Here is a 16765-nt window from a genome sequence, read left to right on the forward strand (position 1 = left end):
GGACATTTCCCATTCAGAATGGGCCATCTGGATCCACCATTCAGGCATTTAATTCACAATGACAAATATCTCTGAGGATCTAAGACTAAAGTCTCTTGCAGAGTAGTGTGCTATTTAATTCCATTCTTAAATTGAAAAAAATACTTTTAATATATGGTCACACAAGGAGCACTTGAAACCGAGAAACTGATTTTTCTGAGGATAACCATCCCAAGGTCTTGTCCTGTGTCTAGGTTCTGCTCCCAGATCTTCATGCTGCACAGATAAGAGCTCTCAGATCTTTATACACTACAGGTATTTTATATGTCTAAAAACTAAGCACATGATCTGAAAGATGGAATTGAATTTTCTTCATTTTTCTCCACTCATTTCCCAGGTTTGTCCTGTGTTTCGCTATCATTCTCTTTAGGTTGCATAGATGTTTCAGAGAAACAGTGCAAAAAGCAGGCAAAGGAAAGGATTCATTTTGACAAGACTTATCCTACCAAGACAGATCACTGACTTATGTAAATTAATTTCTTAAGGCTTTACCCCACTAAAGGACCAGTATCTCAAGGTGTAAGCCAAATGAGCTGTGTCAGGAGCTCATTTGTCACCTATAGAGCAGAGTGTGACAAATGCTACACACCTGCAGGCCATTCGGTATCATTTACCACCCCCTATGTCGAATCATACAGATAATAAATCTGTATTTACCACCCCCTATGTTGAATCATACAGATAATAAATCTTTGTCTCTCTTTTTTGATGTCCTTTTCAGGTTATCATCATTGCTCAGAAACTGTGGAACCTTCTAACAATTGCATATAGGGACCCAGCCATGATATAATAAGGATCCATTACAAACTTGCTTTAGGAAGCAGATACTTCGATGTTTATAGGACCTGATTTAACCAGTATATTTATAGTCTTGATCACATAACACATTTCTTTTTAACTTGATTTCCTCTGTCCACTCCAGACCTTTGCCTAAACAACCTTTTGAATAAATTCTGCCTTCGATACAGGGTTGACACAGCTCCCATTTTTCCTAAATAAACCTTGTTTTAGTGCTTCTTCGTCTGTCTTATGACCCAGCTGTATAAGTACTGTTCCTTATCTATTTGTCCAAATCTCTCCAAACCCTGTGTATTCTGCAAATTCATTTATGTGTAGTTTACTCCATTTGTAAAAGCAGCCAAACAAGGAGGAATATTGTTAGGTCCAAATTAGAGATTTGGTCTTCTGAGTCAATCCAGTCCTTTGTTGCTGTTTTTTAACATCTAATAAAACCTGTTTAAAATGTTCAGTTACAATTCTGGATGACATAGAAAACAGTGCTTCAACAAAAGTCATTTACTAGATTCCTTCCCATTCTCAGTTTATATCTCTGCTTTATTTAGCAGAACAGTCCAAGATTTCTGGTGAAAACTACTTCTTTATTACAAATGAGCGAATAATTTACGAGCCACTTATTCAATGAGTTTTAACCACTCTGAACAGAATGCCTGCTGGCACAACATGATTTCCACAGGTGCACTTTATATTTTCATATATTTGATTATTCATAGCTAGTTGACCCAGGTCTAGTTTTATATTTCCAGCGAACTTCATTAATATGATTAAACTGAACAGAAACTGAGGTGAGAGGCTGCAATGAGAATATAAGCTGTTATCAATGGATTCAGCAAAGCACTTACAGACACACGTGCTTAAGTCCAAGAGTGTGTATCAGACTTCCTTAGAAATAAAGAAGAGTTAGGAAGTGTTGAATATCTTCCTGAATCAGGACCTAGGTGTCCAAGTATGAACTCGTATTTTGAAATGTTACCTCCTAGTTTTTAGTGCTTGTCCATGATGCATGCTAAATGCTGAGAAACTGAAGACTTTTTTATGAGGATTCCCACACACAGCTTGGAGAAAAGCTGTGCTGAGTCATTCTTCATTATTGGGGCAAGACTCTGGAGTGATTACATTACAGAAATCCACCAGAAGCTCAAACTGACTAACCTCATACATCCTCCATAGACTTATGCCTCAGTGTCTGACTGTATTCCAAAATATTTTACATGATCATTCCTTTAAAAATGTTCCAAGTGTTCTGCTTTCTTGCTGTGACCCATAGTCTGAAACACACTCAGAACCCTCTTTCCTTTTCCTCACACTTGGTACAGGCTCACCTGCAGCTTCAGTGAGATGCTGCTGATGCAACTTTCTTTTTACAGGCTTTGTTGTCAAGACAATGGAGAAACCTCATAGGTAAAATCTCATGAAGAGCACGAGACCACTGCAATGGCTCATTCACAAAACAAAAAATCTGCTTGCCCATCCTTTCACTAATCTACCACTGAACTGTGATAAAGAGACCATTGCTGCAAGAGGAATGTCAGTAACGAAATCCATCATGCGATTTCTCTCAATATATAGCTTCTATGGATATCAGGGTGGTAGTACAGATGTACACGCGTGTGTGTATATACTTATACATACATACAAATACACACATAAATTGAAACATATCTGTATAAAAAGTATGAATGTATAAAGTAGAATATGTTTTTCATCAACACAGCTGAATACATAAATGCCTGATCAAATAGATCTTTTCATATTCTGATCTTTGAGAGAAGGCAAAGAAAATAGCAGGATTAATGATTCTAGGTGATTTCCACAGAGAAAAATAAAAACTAAATTTCTTATTGGTTTCAGATCTAGAAATAGCAAATAATAAACTATTTCTCCCTTCTGGAAGGATCAAAGGACATTAGGCACATGCCAGTATCCTGTATACCAGAGAAAATTAAATTGGCCTTTTACTGTACAAAGAGATACAGTGTAATCCTGCCGAGTCTGCTGGTCTGTAATAAATTGTCTTTTTCTTGCAAATATATTGCTGTGGTCCCAGCTATGATCTCAGTAATGTCTACAGGCCAGCATGAGATGTCTGTATTCTAGGTAGATGTTAGCTATATATTTATAACTGGTTGCACTGATAGTTCTTCCTCATCAGCTAAATGGAGCATGGCAACCTAAACACCCCTACACATTTACAGCAGCTTGAAGACACTCTATGCTACTGCAGCCTCTTAGCCGGTCTGGAGACAGAGTCTTGAAAAGTAAAATCTGACTGCTCAATCTAAGTACTAGCCCAGGGAGCATGGTTTTGAAGGGTTACTTCTACATCAAAATAATCTAAAAATACTAGAAAAATGCCACAGAATACTCCTCCCATGTGATAGGACTAAACCGTATTTTCCATCCAAGATACTCTCCATGTAGTTATCCAGAGACTCTTACTTGGCAGGCCCTCTAAATCTGAGAGGATTTCCTCCAGAAACTTGGCAGAGGTTGTATCTACCTTGAATTCTTTGCATTGAAGGCATCTTTCCCCACCAGTTCACCAACAACATTTTCCTCATTGCACTTTCCACAGGAGCTGCTCCAAGACATGGAGCAGGTTTTCATACATATTTTCATACATATCTTCAGTAAAAGAGCATTTGCAATACTGAGGAGGTTCAATGAGTTGGATGCTGGTCAAAAGCTTGGGAGATAGGTCCCTAAGACGTGTGTGAGGCACAAGGGCGAAGGGAGGATAAACGCAGTAAGGCTGCAGACACTTCAGTAGTGCAACCCAGAAAGACCTTACGTGACAACGGTCACAAAGACAGTGAAAGCACAGCAAAACACCAGCTGATAAGGCCTGACTTCAGGGTAGCGTGAAAGAGGCTACACCCACCTGCAAAGCAAAAGTCACACAAAATTACATGGTCTCTTGAGTAGCACATGCAGAAAAAGACAGTTTGTTGTCATCAGATCCAAGCACATGGAGAAGACAGGGTTAAAGGGCAAAACAAATGACATGGGATAATGATGCTTCTCTTTCATATTTGGTCTTTCCTACTTAAAGATTTCTCAAGGAGGCATGCCATTTGTTGCCAGCTCAGTCCACTATCAGTCAACCTTCTTGGTACCACGCTAACAAAAAAGCAATCAGCTAAGGTGTTAATGTGGATCAGAGAAACAGAGAAACATAGACCTCTCAGGTGAGGACAGCAATGTTGTGTATCTGTCCTTGTGTATCTCTTGCTAATGTGTTCTGATGTCAGACTGAAATCCACTCTCGGAGCACTCACATTTGGAAGATAACAAAAAACTCTTTTGCGTTTTTAACTTCAGCCTGTCACAGTCACACCTATGACAAGCTACATATTTGTCCTTTTCCTTTGAATGATCCCAAGATCAAAACTTCTCAGGTAACACTGAGCTACTGTGAACTGCTGCTGAGTGGAGTTTGGTCAGAGCTGTGGAGAGCCTCACCAAGGTGAGGGACCTTCTCCTTCAGACATCATTCCACACCTGTACTGGCAGCAATAGCTTGGTTTCTTACTCAACAATACCACATGTTTACAAATCCTGAGTCAGGGTGCCAAACCTCACAGGATGTTTAAAAAATCACTGAAACAGTGGCTGGAATCGAGGGCTTTGCTGTCCCATCCCAGTGCCATATGATCTGGTTGGAGAGCTATGCTCTCTTCCACTTAATTTCCACTTTGATCTGTAGGGTAAAACAGTTTTAACAGGATAGATAGTAACTTCAAATCAGAATACTTTGGTAGTCTTTTGGAGAACTTCTTGATGATGGGAAATGGTCGTTTGACCTCTCTCACACAGAGGAAGAATTTGAGCCATGGACTCCAAGCTCCCCAGCATGGAGAGCAGCTGGCAGACACGTGGGAGGTGTGATGTCCAGTTCACAACCCACAAGAGAACAGTACCCAGATCTCCCAAACTTTTAGACAGTGGCTTAGCTAGTGGAAAACCCTAATCAATATTTTAATGGTCACCACGCAAACTGACACCTTCAGCTACCGTCATGCATCCTGGACCTAGGGCTTTACTGAAAGACTAAGTTTAAGTCCGCATCTTAACAACTCCAATAAAAAACATAGGAACAGGGGGAGCGGTTGCTTTGTTATTTTACATGAACAACTCTGAATTAGCTGTTTGAGGACACAGTAATAAGGAAGAGTCCAGATGTTGTCTCCCAGCTTCTAATACACCTCACTTCTGGAGTTACCATAAATGTTTTAGGCTGGCGTCACAGCACAATATCAACAGCAATGTTTTAAATGACAAACCACGGCTGCAAAGTGACCAAGTTTCTCTGAATTTAAGTCAAACATTTTATCTCAGTTAAACCCTTAGTAGTCATGTGGTTTTGCCCATCTCCTCAGGAACATTTAAAGTACTCGTCTTCTTATAAACAGTTTATAGTCATAATGGTAAACATAGAGGCCTAAAGCTAAACTTCCATTCCTTACACTTGTACTGGCTATTTGCAACATTACCAGAAATGTTTACCAATCCACCAGCACAGTTTACACTGAAATCCCCCACTCATTTACCTCTTCTGCCATGATTAATTGTTGTCTTAAAACAAGGAAAAGAGAGAAAAGGGCACAGCTTGCGCACCAACTCAGATCTTTTGCTGACTGAACTGCAGTTTTTAAATGTGATTCAGAAGATCAACTCAAGACAGTGTTGTAGATTTCTCCGGGATTTTTCAGTAATTTTCAGTGCTTTTACTAAGCCGCTCAAGAACAGCTAAAACCCTGAAAATACAAAGTTAGTGGAAGAGCCAAATGCTTTGAGAATGATAGCTCCTTCTGGACAGATAAAGAAGGCAACATGTAGGGTGGCAGATTTCAACAACACTGTGGTACCTCTTAGAGCCTCCTCCCTGTAGCTGTTTACTGTGTGCTTCTGGGACTAAGCTGAAGTCCATTATACATCAGAACAGTTCACATCAAGATGCACTCCAAAGGACTTTATGGTCCATGAGACCCTGGAGATTATGGAAATGTGCTATAGCAACCTAAGAAAACTGTCTATGCAAGATTCCTCTTGCTTCCTTGAATAGGATTTTTGGTCTCTTAACTTTCCAAATCATGATTTACAGCCCTAAATAGCAAACCCAAGTGGAATATAAAACAAAATCAGCTTAGGATATCATTAAGATGCACTAAATGGCAAGGATGACAGATAACCAAATCAACATTTAGACAAAACCGGCACAGTTATCAACAGTGGGGCAATCCTTCAACACAGATAATAGGAAATCACTGAGCACTGAAAAAAAAACAACCAAAACAACCCAACTCTGGAGTAGAAGCACACAAGTTTCTAATTTTAATCTAAATACATTATTTTTTTCTAGTTTTTCAGCAGCCTTGGCAAAAAGATGGGCCTTGTTGCAGACTCTAGTGATCAACAGTCTGGAGATATTTCACAGCAGGGTCACAGCCTTCAAGGTTTTTCTTTGAGTCCTAGAAATAGAATGTGAAACAAAGAAGGGATTTCTACAGTTGATTCATATAAAGAAGTATCTCTGAAAATCTACCATTCAACACCATTTTCTCAGAGTTGCTACTGCAAGATGATGAGTCTAACTAGATTAAACAACATGGATTTCAGAGGGAATCTGGTCAGGTACACAGTCTGACAGAGATGTGACTGTGCTTCCAGTAAGACAAATATAATCTCAGCTAAGATAACACCAAGAATGCATAAATGTCAGCACCAAAAAGAGTTGTCTACCATGGTCCACTGAAGTTGATAATGGGCTTTAGAGCTATCTTTTTACAATTTTCCTATCATTTATATAATTTAGATTACTATAATGAGGAATTGCAAATAAGTACACTCGCTGATATATCCGCCTGTTAGATACAGAAGTATTTCCTGAGCTCCTATTTGATGGCTGGGTAAAAATGGAAACAGAACTATGGACCCATCCATGAAAAGAGGCCACTTCCTAATGACTGATAAGCAGTGTGGTGGAATATTTTGGGTTTAGCCTTTGGTGATTTCCTTTATTTTAGGTTTGTAGGCTGTGACTGTGAAGAGTACATATAACAGAGACAGAAATGAAGACATTTTTTCCTTATGCCTTGAACAGAAGCCAGATTAGAAAAGCTCCTGTTTAGAAGGGGAAAAAAAGGCAATGTCTTTCCATTTTCCAAGTGTCTACAATTAGCCCAACTGCTCGCATTTTCCAGGAGGTTTTTTTTTTGGGGGGGGGGGATTTCAAATATATCTTTTTTTTTTCCCAGAACCCACACACAGGAGTTCCACAATCTCTTCACTGCCCTTTAAGGACATTATCATCTCTTCCCAAAATACCTCTGCCCTAGAGCACTCCCAAGGCACATCCTGGAGAGTTCATTTCCTCATGTGACACACACATCTTTTAGTCCTTGTGGGAAAGGATTTCAAACTCCATACTAGATCTCTGCTAAAAAAACAGGTGACCCTCATTGTTTTTCCCCTTCTTTTACAGTCTCCTTGCTTACCTTCTAGACCCTAACTCACTCTTACTATAATTTACTTTACTGCTGCCCTATTACTTTATATCTTTTATAATATATTTACTATGTGTTTCATAAAGGCCCCTTATAAGATTTGCAGGCAGAAATGTAAAAGTGATGGAAAACCTGCCTTGCCTGTAGCAGTGCTCCCATCTTTGGAAATGCTGGTGCTGATACAGAGCTCTGTAACAGGGATCTAGATAGAGAGCAGCGTTACACACAGGCATCTTCTGGTGGAAAACCATGGTAGGATTGGTGGATTCCTCTGTCCAGACTCCATTTCTTTGGAGGAAGCATACAAGAGGCAAGCTGAGCTTCATGAAATGGACACAGCTACATCTAGAGATTTGTGCCAACAGTTGCCAGCCTCATAAGCAAAATAAAGTATCATCTTTAAGATACACAGCCAAGTTCTCAGGGCTAAGCTTTCATTATTAAATTATGTAATGTATGGTCAGTATGGGAACAAGCACAGCCTACACTCCTGATATGTAAATAACATAGAGTGAAGACTTAGGCCAAGGGACTTCCTTAGCACATCACAAGTTGTTTGGATGAAAGATACACAAGTCTGAGAAAGGGAGAGAAAAACAAGCAAGAGAGATTAACTGTGTTTGCAGCAGCCTCCAGTTTAATGTGAAGCACTGATTTCAGTATAGCACACATTTTGTGGTTGTCCCTGCTGCTACATATACGGCCATTGCTTATGGGAGGATTATACTCAAGGGTGGAATATGCTTAACACTACCAACATGTTTAGAAGTCATCTCGCCTGCACCCTGATGCACATGAAGTCATAATCACATGCACATACATACAAAAATACATACTGGAAAAATGTGAAAACAAAAAACCATATTTAACATATACTTGCAATTTATTTGCACATTACTGTGGGTTAATATATTAAAAGTAGTCCAAGACCATTCAATCAGTTATAGATCGCTGAGAATTCAATAAATAAAAGACAGGATGCTTCTTCTCCATGGCATAAAAAAAACCCTGGTAATCTTCACACTGAAAACTGTCTCACCTCACAGAGACATAACAATTATCTGCAGTAAGACAGACCTCAAAAAAGAAAAGAGTTTCTCAGTAAAAATTCCTCTTTGATCAGGTCTCTGGTGATAAAATTCTTGGTAACCAGGATAGGGGCCTGAAAGCATATACTTCAGTGGAATCATGGGGGGATACATATGGAGCAAACCAGCATTTGGCTTGGATTTCCTGCATGGTAGATAAAGCATCAGGCAGTATGAGCAGGGAGCTACCCCACACTAATCTGTTTGAGGAACAAGCTGGTTGTTGGATAGGACTGAGTCTCATTGTAGTTCGCACTTTCTCACTGCCTTGCCTTAAGCCAGGAGAACATTCTTCCTTTTGCAGAAGAGGAAGATGGTACATCCATTTCCCAGTAGAGACTCCTCATGCTGTGTAGCAATTCCAAAGCCACTTGTCCTTCCATTTCTGTCCTCTTCATTTCCTCATGAGAGGATTTGGGTAGTTTCCCAGTGAGTGCCATCTTCTAAGCTCCTTCTCATGCATTTTTCATGTACCTAATTCCTCATGTTCCTCATGCATGTGATTTATGTGTATAAAACAACAAAGAAAGTTATCTCTACTGCATGAAAATGCACAAAGCTATGTCCTGAGTAATACGCAATATATCACTTATGTGATATACTCAGATTTTTTTTATATAAACTGGGAATATTCCTCGTAATCTCATCCAGTTGTCCTTTAAAGAAAAATTACTGTAGTCCCACTGGCCAATGTGGGTTCACTTTCTAAAGTCCATATAATATCTACACAACCAGTCTATTGCAAGCTTTTTTGCAATCTGGTCTGGGGAGTGCTGCTGGCCCATGAAATGTTTTCAGTCTTTTTTTCCCATGCTTACTACTTCCTGCTGACAAATTTATTAGAAGACTCCTAAATCAGGCTTGGGAGTTCTTGAGTGTCACAGTTGCCCAGGAAAAGGTCACAGTTTTGCCAGGGAGAATGTTATGCAATGCCTGATGAAGGAAAGTTTAGTATAGTGATCTTAGTCAAGGTGAGAAGCTGGAGAACTTGTGAACAGGTGTAGAAGGTGTTGCTGAGATGTAGTCTCTGTGAAGGAGACATTTCTTATCATGAAGAGTGCCTGGGCCTTTTCTACATTGCAATGTGCCATGCCCACAGGGAGTAAGCTTTGTGTTGCATAATGCAAACCAGGAAAAAGAAATCCTCCAAAAAACAAAGCAGAAACAATCCCTCCTCAAAACAAAGCAAAACAAGCAGCCCCCACCCCAACATAAGCTTCTCAGGAGAGAGAGACCACAAGTCCTTCAGAAAAACCTCATGGCCCAGGCTAGCCTCAGTGTGTTGTGGAGCTTACTGTGCTCTGAGTCGTCCTGAGAAGCAAAGAGAGCCCACAGAGACCCATCTTGGTGCTCCCAAGCTGTTTCTTAGCTTACACTTTCTTTAGGAGTAAGCTGACTGCTGAATTTTGCCAGACATTTTCAATGTAAATCTCTATGAGACAGAGATTTACATAGACAGAGACACAAGCACCACATGCTGATGCACAGTTTGGTGCACTTACTCCTGTGGTGGAGATGATGACTCCTCAGGGCACAGGATGTGCCTGAATGAGGTGGTACAGCAGAGGGGAGGTGGTGGGAATCGAACAGTGGTACATAGGAAAGCGAGAGGTTGCACCAAGTTCGTGTGCAATTTGCTCTGTTCTCTAAACTCAAAAGTGGATCACACCACTGTGATAACTCCTTAGTTTTATTTATTCATATGAAATAACGTCTTGTGTTTTTGCACTGCTGTAGCACCTGCAAGGACTAGCACAGTTTCCTAAGCACAGCACAGATACTTTGCAGAAATACAGTACCTGCCCAGAGGAGCTTCTAACTGTTTTCTCTTTACTTTGGGACTGAACTTGTTCACCTCAACATTTCCATCATCTTCTAACATGGAAGAATACGCTTTCAGTTGTCCTCCTCACTGCTGTCCTGTATTATACAGTATACAAGAGTAACAAGAGAGATCTTGCTGAAGAAAGCTGTACAGTGATCTTACATGCAATGATACATCAGAGATAGGAAGCAGAGAATCTCACCTTTTCCATAGGTTTCAAGGAAGATGCAAACTTGATTTTAAACTGAGAGCTGAATTATTGCCCTAAAGTGAAAATGAAACTCTACCTTTGCTCCACTGACAAAGATCTGAAACACTTGCTGCAAATGTTATCAAGAGTGGGTTGTTAGTTGAGGATTTGTGTGGATGGGTGTTTTTTTAGCACAGTACGGCCTGTACTTCATCCATAACTGTGATGAAGGCTATGCTGATGAGCAGAAATGAAACTGGGCCCATATGGCAAAGTTACTGTAGTAACTTCCTTGAAATAATTAATGGTTAGGAGGAGGCTGTCTGCTATTCCACATGTGGAACAACAACAGATGGGCAGCGTTATATTTCTCTGATAATAAAATGACCTAATGCTCTATTTAGAAAACTAGAAATGCTTCTCCCTGACTGTTTACAGATTTTAGAAATATCATGATAAGCAAATGCAGAGAGTTCAAAGCAATGATATAAAGGACAAGTGGATAAATAATGACCCAACTTTGTTATGAAACATAGTGGAACTGTTGTACTGTTAATATAAACACAGATGACCTTTATTTTTGCTCATTTTTTGTCCTTAGAACAGGAAACAGAAGATAATCTTTATCAGCCAATAGAATCTTCCACTTTGCTTCTAGTTTGGAGCTGTGGGTCAGATTATTGTGCTGTGTTTAGGAGTATGACAATGCTACTATCTTTTCCAAGCACATGCTGAAAAAATGATAGGGGTTTGAGAAGACAGACATACGGCTTTGGATAACCCAAGGATTGCACTAACTATACCAATAAGCACCCACTCCCGTTGCTCAAAAGAGAGGCCTAAAAACAAAACCAGAGCAACCAATTTACGTGTGGAATTTCTGTATAAAATACCTAAGGAAAGAAAATGGATTTTCCGTATCAGGAGTTATTTATGTTCCCTGACATGAAGGAATTGAGAGTTATTCTGCTTGTGAAGGTTGTGACCGATACACAGCAATCTATTCCCTAAAGAGGTTGTCTTGCCCTTCTGCTCTTGTTCTCATTCTCTTTCTTGTGTTGGCAAAAAGAGACAAGGGAAATCATATGACAGAAAACTAACCCTGAAAAATTATGCTGTGAGACAGTAAGTTGTTATTTTCAAGGGAAGTTGGCTCCCTGATCTGTCTGGTCATATGTACATAAGCACTAGAACTGGTGTAAGATTCCAATGCACCAGCTGGGGATGGGGAAGTAAGGGTGAGGGGCACGGGACCACCCCTTTATCTTCTGTATGGCAATTCTGGAACTTGAGATCAATGATTAATTTCTTTGCACTACTACAAATATGAGGCCTCAGCCAAAAATTAGGTTGAAACAATGCTGGGAGTTGTTTAAAACAAAAGTAAGAGTCAATCTGTGCTCTGAAATGCTGTCAAAAATTACTAGGAAGCATGCAAAATTAGCTCCATTGCTTCAATTCTTTTGAAATATCGATTTTTGATTACAGTTACCAAAGTAAACTAGGAGACACCTGGCATTTAACCTAATTTTCCACCACATAAGCCCAGCACTTTAATATTGAATTTACTCAGCAAGATGTAAAGGAGAAACACAGTTCTCTGGCGGTACTTTTTCTCATGCTTCCATTGTACCAGTGCAGCTCTTCCTACGGGACTGTAGTCCTCCAGCATAAGGGTTTAATAAGCCATTTTGCTTCCCAGTTTGTCAGGAACATGCATTAGAATCCTAAAACACAATGAAGCAGAGACAATGGACTCACTGTACTACTCCCACCAGTTCATCTCTCCCACCAGACAGGCTAGCATGGGTAATACAATCCTGCCCTTTCTAAAGATGCCAGATAATTTGGACAGACTCATTTTGTCTGAGAAAAAGTAGACAAGAAGGCAACATACAGACAACAGGTGGAAGGCAGTTCTGTGTGTGGGACTGGGAATCACAGTCCAAGGAAAGAAGCTGTTTTCTATACAACAGAGTCAACAGCTGACACCTGTGACCTCTTCCTTGGATCTCAGTTCAGTAAAGCAGATACCTACTTCATTTGGGGTGATATGGTGAAACTTGGCCTTCAGGGTTGTATTACCTGCATATTACTAGAAAAGACATCTTCTTGGCCTGCTGGGGCCAAACACAATGCAAAGGATGGGCACTTCATCAGATTCAGCTCTACGCAGGACTGAAACTAATACTGTCCCTGGGGGTGGTAGTAGCCTTTCCCATAATCAGGAGGAAGTGAATCCAGAAAGTGCAGGTACTGGCTTTATCCTGATATGAACAGCACTGTACTGATACCTCATTCTACAAGTGCTGCACAGAGCCCTCCTTTTTCATCCTTGATTGAACAGAGCTGGTTTCAAACTTGCTTGTATGTCTAGTAGGGCTTCTTCATCAAGTTAACTTGACTTTTATGAAAAAAATCTCTATTATGAGAAGGTTAATACCATCCCACTGTTGTCAACAACAAAATAATTTCAGTGGATCCCTGCTGGACCAGGGTAGAACTTTGATGGGGGAAAGATAGGTCCAACAGAGTGGGGATCTGCTCATGAAGTCAATGTCTCTTTAAGGTGAAAGAAGAATTTAAAAATGAGAATTCTTTGAATAATGGTATGTATCAGGCTACTGAGTTGTACATATTAGCAAATTTCCAGAAAAACAAACACAAACAACTCAGAGATAAATGAACTGTTGATAGAATGGAAACCACCCCCCCATCAGTTGACTGTATCAGCTGTAGTGACATGTGAATGACAGTCATACAGAAGAATCAGAACTGCTCTCAGAACAGCAAAAAATCCCATAGAGGAATTGCTGCCACTAAGGATTTTGCCTTTCTCAAGATGAAAGTGCATTGCTCTTACCGTTTTCTATATCACTAGGTAATGGAATGCACTGAAATAATAACAAAAATCCTAACAGAGTCTACATGAAAATAATTTTCTTTGTATATCCCAAAGTATTCAGTTCCCACTTGGTTGCTTAAAACCAAAGTGTTCAGATTCATTCCCTGCATCTAGGAAAAAAGAAGAAAACACCCATTTTCTTCCTTTTCAAAGAACATTCCTCAGAGCGGGGATGAAGCAGTTTCAAAAATGGGGCATGTTTAATATTTGATTTGGGTGGTGGAGTAGAGGTCAAGCTCCTCGGAAAACATACTAGGGGCTCCTCCTTCCTTCCTTCCTTCCTTCCTTCCTTCCTTCCTTCCTTCCTTCCTTCCTTCCTTCCTTCCTTCCTTCCTTCCTTCCCTCCCTCCCTCCTTCCCTCCTTCCCTCCTTCCCTCCTTCCCTCCTTCCCTCCTTCCTTCCTCACTCACTTAGAGGGTCATGGGGGCTGCAGTCACAGGAAGAGGCATCATGTGCATTGGCTGCACTGCTGCTGCCCTGCTGCCATGGAGCTCTGGGTCATTTTATAACAGTTCATGTCCTGTAAGAGCCACAGTAAAGATATAAGGTGCCCAGCGAGTGCTGTTCTTTGCCCAGATGGGAATTTCCTACAAGTTTGTGCAACATCTGTAGTACTATTAACAAAGATAAATCTCCATAGAGTGTGCTCTTCATGGTTCACAGCTCCTAAAAGTTCAGTGAAGTTTTCTTGTATTATATTTGTGCCTTTTCTGGTTGCAGCTAGTGACCTTCCCACCTTCAGAGAAAAATGGAAAACCAACATTATCTCTGTGGAAGGCACAAGTGTGGTGCATGGCACAATTACACATAACAAGCTTTAGGTTTACGAAAACGCTGGCTTGAAGGTGGATTTTGTAGTGAATTAATTAGCTCTAGTACTATACCAGCCTCATCAAACCTAACATGGCATTTCACAGTGCTCTGGGGCAGCTGCTTGCTAATGTATGGAAGCTGTATGTTCCACTCCATTGAACGAGAGAGTACACAAAGCAGCTATCACTTTGTAAGCCACTCTCTATCTATGGCCTAAGATCAGCAAACTAACTGCATGCGTTCTTCTTCAGGTATTAGCTCAGGATTTAAATTCATTAAGCTGAAGCAGGAGCATAAGTGTTTTTCTGGCTCAGGACCAAAGATTCAGACAGCCTTAAGATTCTGGGGCAAGTGCCTTGACAGTAGACTTGCAAATTTGAAGTTAGTACTATGGAGATTTATACAAAGGCAGAGTTCAACCCTAGAAGACATGCCAGTGAAGTCTATGTTAAATAACTCTGTGCCAAGCTTTTATAAGGACCCTTTTTCTGCTCTTTTGCTATTTTTACAATTAAGTTTGAACATAAATGATAGCAAGAAATTAACTATGCTTGAATTGCTTGTAGTCAAGGCTGAGACACAACAGGAACCTGCCCAGTGTATTTTATTCTTGTCCTTATTTGAGAAAACTTGCTTTCTTAATTCTGATGCTTATTCTTAGAAGGAAAGAATGATTCAGGTTGGGAGTGAGTCTAGTTCAACCTTCTGCTCAGAGCAGATTCAGCTATTAGCTCAGGACAGGTTGCCCAAGAGCTTTGTCAAGTCCAACAGAGAAACCACAAACAGAGATCCCACAGCCACTGTGGACCCCTGTTCTGATGCCTAATTCCTGCCCTAATTCCCTAAAGGGGAAGGGGAAGGGGAAGGGGAGGGGGAGGAAGGGGAGGTGAGGGAAGGGAAGGGAAGGCAAGGCAAAGCAAGGTAAGGCAAGGCAAAGCAAGGCAAGGCAAGGCAAGGCAAGGCAAGGCAAGGCAAGGATCAAACACATAAGTGTAAATATAAGTTAAAAACTAGGAGGAAAGTTGCACCTGGCTTGAATGAAATTGGAAAAATTCAGGTAAAATATAGTTGAATCTCTTTTGGCTGAATTTACCAAACTGAAATGAAGGATGCGGTGACTGACCACATTATATCGTTTCTTCTACTTAGTAACATTAATCACTCAAGAAGCTCCAGTGTAATATCCTTGCATACACTGTCTCAGAGAAATGAGACCGAGAATTTCACAACAGGTGGAACTGATAAATGGATAGAGCCAGCACCCCATGATTTCTTTGTGTGAAAGAGTGAGAGCTTCCCCAATGCTGTATAGTGAAGCTGGGGATCACTTCCACTTCGAAATTAATTTCCTAGTTGTTTATATGTAAACTACCACTGACTCCCAGAAGAAGGGAAGTCCTTATCTTTGTAACACTGTGTAAGACTTCTTATTTATACCTATGATGCACAGCCCATGGCAGATCTCTGGGTGTGCTGACTGCCTATCACAGGAAGCTGTAGGAGGTAAAAAGGAAAGACAGCTCTTCTTTCCATTGCACTGCCCATCAACTAGGAGGCTGTTACATTACTTATATAGCTCCTGTCTCCTCCCACCTGACTTTAAAGTACCACACTCCCCTAAAAAGACAGAAATCCTACCTGATATATTTTTGGCCCTTGCAGCAGATATGAAGGGAGCATCAGCACAGGGCATCTGAGATCTCAGGAACTATGAGAACAGATGTTTCTCTCAGTAATACTATGACTAAAATCTGCCAGTGTTTGGTATGGAAATGTTTGACTTTTTTACCTAAATATAAGCAACATTCCCTAAGTGTACGGATATGTCCTAAGTCCCTGTTTTCGTGAGAATGTCACAAGGATCATGATCCGGTAGCTTTCTGTTCATACTAAAGTTTCAGTAACTTGCTGATATAGAAAAAATCAGCCTGGGACAAGAGAAACATCCCTTGCAAGAAACACTTCAGATCCAGAACAGAAATATGTCTAGGCAAAGAACTTTTACGGTAGTTCCTTTCTGCATTTAACAAAACAAAGAGAAAAAGCAAGAAGTTATTTTTACCTAGCTGAGAAATGGAGAAATTTCGAGGTGTGCAGATGTTGTGCCCTGACTTTAGGATAAATGTTCTTTAAATTCCAGAGGTTTGTTTATTTGACTTCTCCACTAATTTTTCTTTGCATTGAAGACCCCTCTGAGCTTTTTTAAGAATAGCAATAGCTAGTTGTCAGAGTGTGTGCTCTACACATGCCTCAGGGCATGATTTGCCAATGCTACCTCTTGCTCAACTGTGGAGATCAGCACTTGATCTCCAATACAAGTTTCTCCTCTGTTTCAGTGTAAACCTGGCATGCCTAGCACCATGAGAGAGAGCTGCTTTTGCAGACTGCCATTGAAGACGTGCTAGCATCATTTCTCTCATCTCCTCACTGACTGCCAAGCTACTACTAGAAGTGAGTAGCTTTGCCTGTGTCAATGAGTAAGGTGTCAAAAAGTCTCATTTACAGCACTGAATCAAGAGTTTTCAAACCCATTCACTGCACTGAGAGCACAAGGGTCAACTTTTACAACTGTCCGAAGACTGTCTGTTTGAAAGGAATGTG

The 16765-nt window shown here is 40.5% G+C and overlaps 1 protein-coding gene across 5 annotated transcripts in view; it reads right to left on the reverse strand.

Moving 5' to 3' along the window:
• Positions 1–16765, reverse strand: part of NRG1 (neuregulin 1) — a 522222-nt gene that overhangs the window by 217742 nt on the left and 287715 nt on the right. The window contains exon 2 of one of the 5 annotated variants that reach the window (XM_074932869.1): positions 10231–10351. The exons of the other annotated variants lie outside the window; for them this stretch is intronic. The gene's annotated coding sequence lies outside the window, so the exon portion shown is untranslated. The remainder of the gene's footprint in view (positions 1–10230; positions 10352–16765) is intronic. 5 annotated transcript variants of the gene reach the window in all.

Source organism: Athene noctua, chromosome Z (genome assembly GCF_965140245.1).
Source record: "Athene noctua chromosome Z, bAthNoc1.hap1.1, whole genome shotgun sequence".
Lineage (NCBI taxonomy): Eukaryota > Metazoa > Chordata > Aves > Strigiformes > Strigidae > Athene > Athene noctua.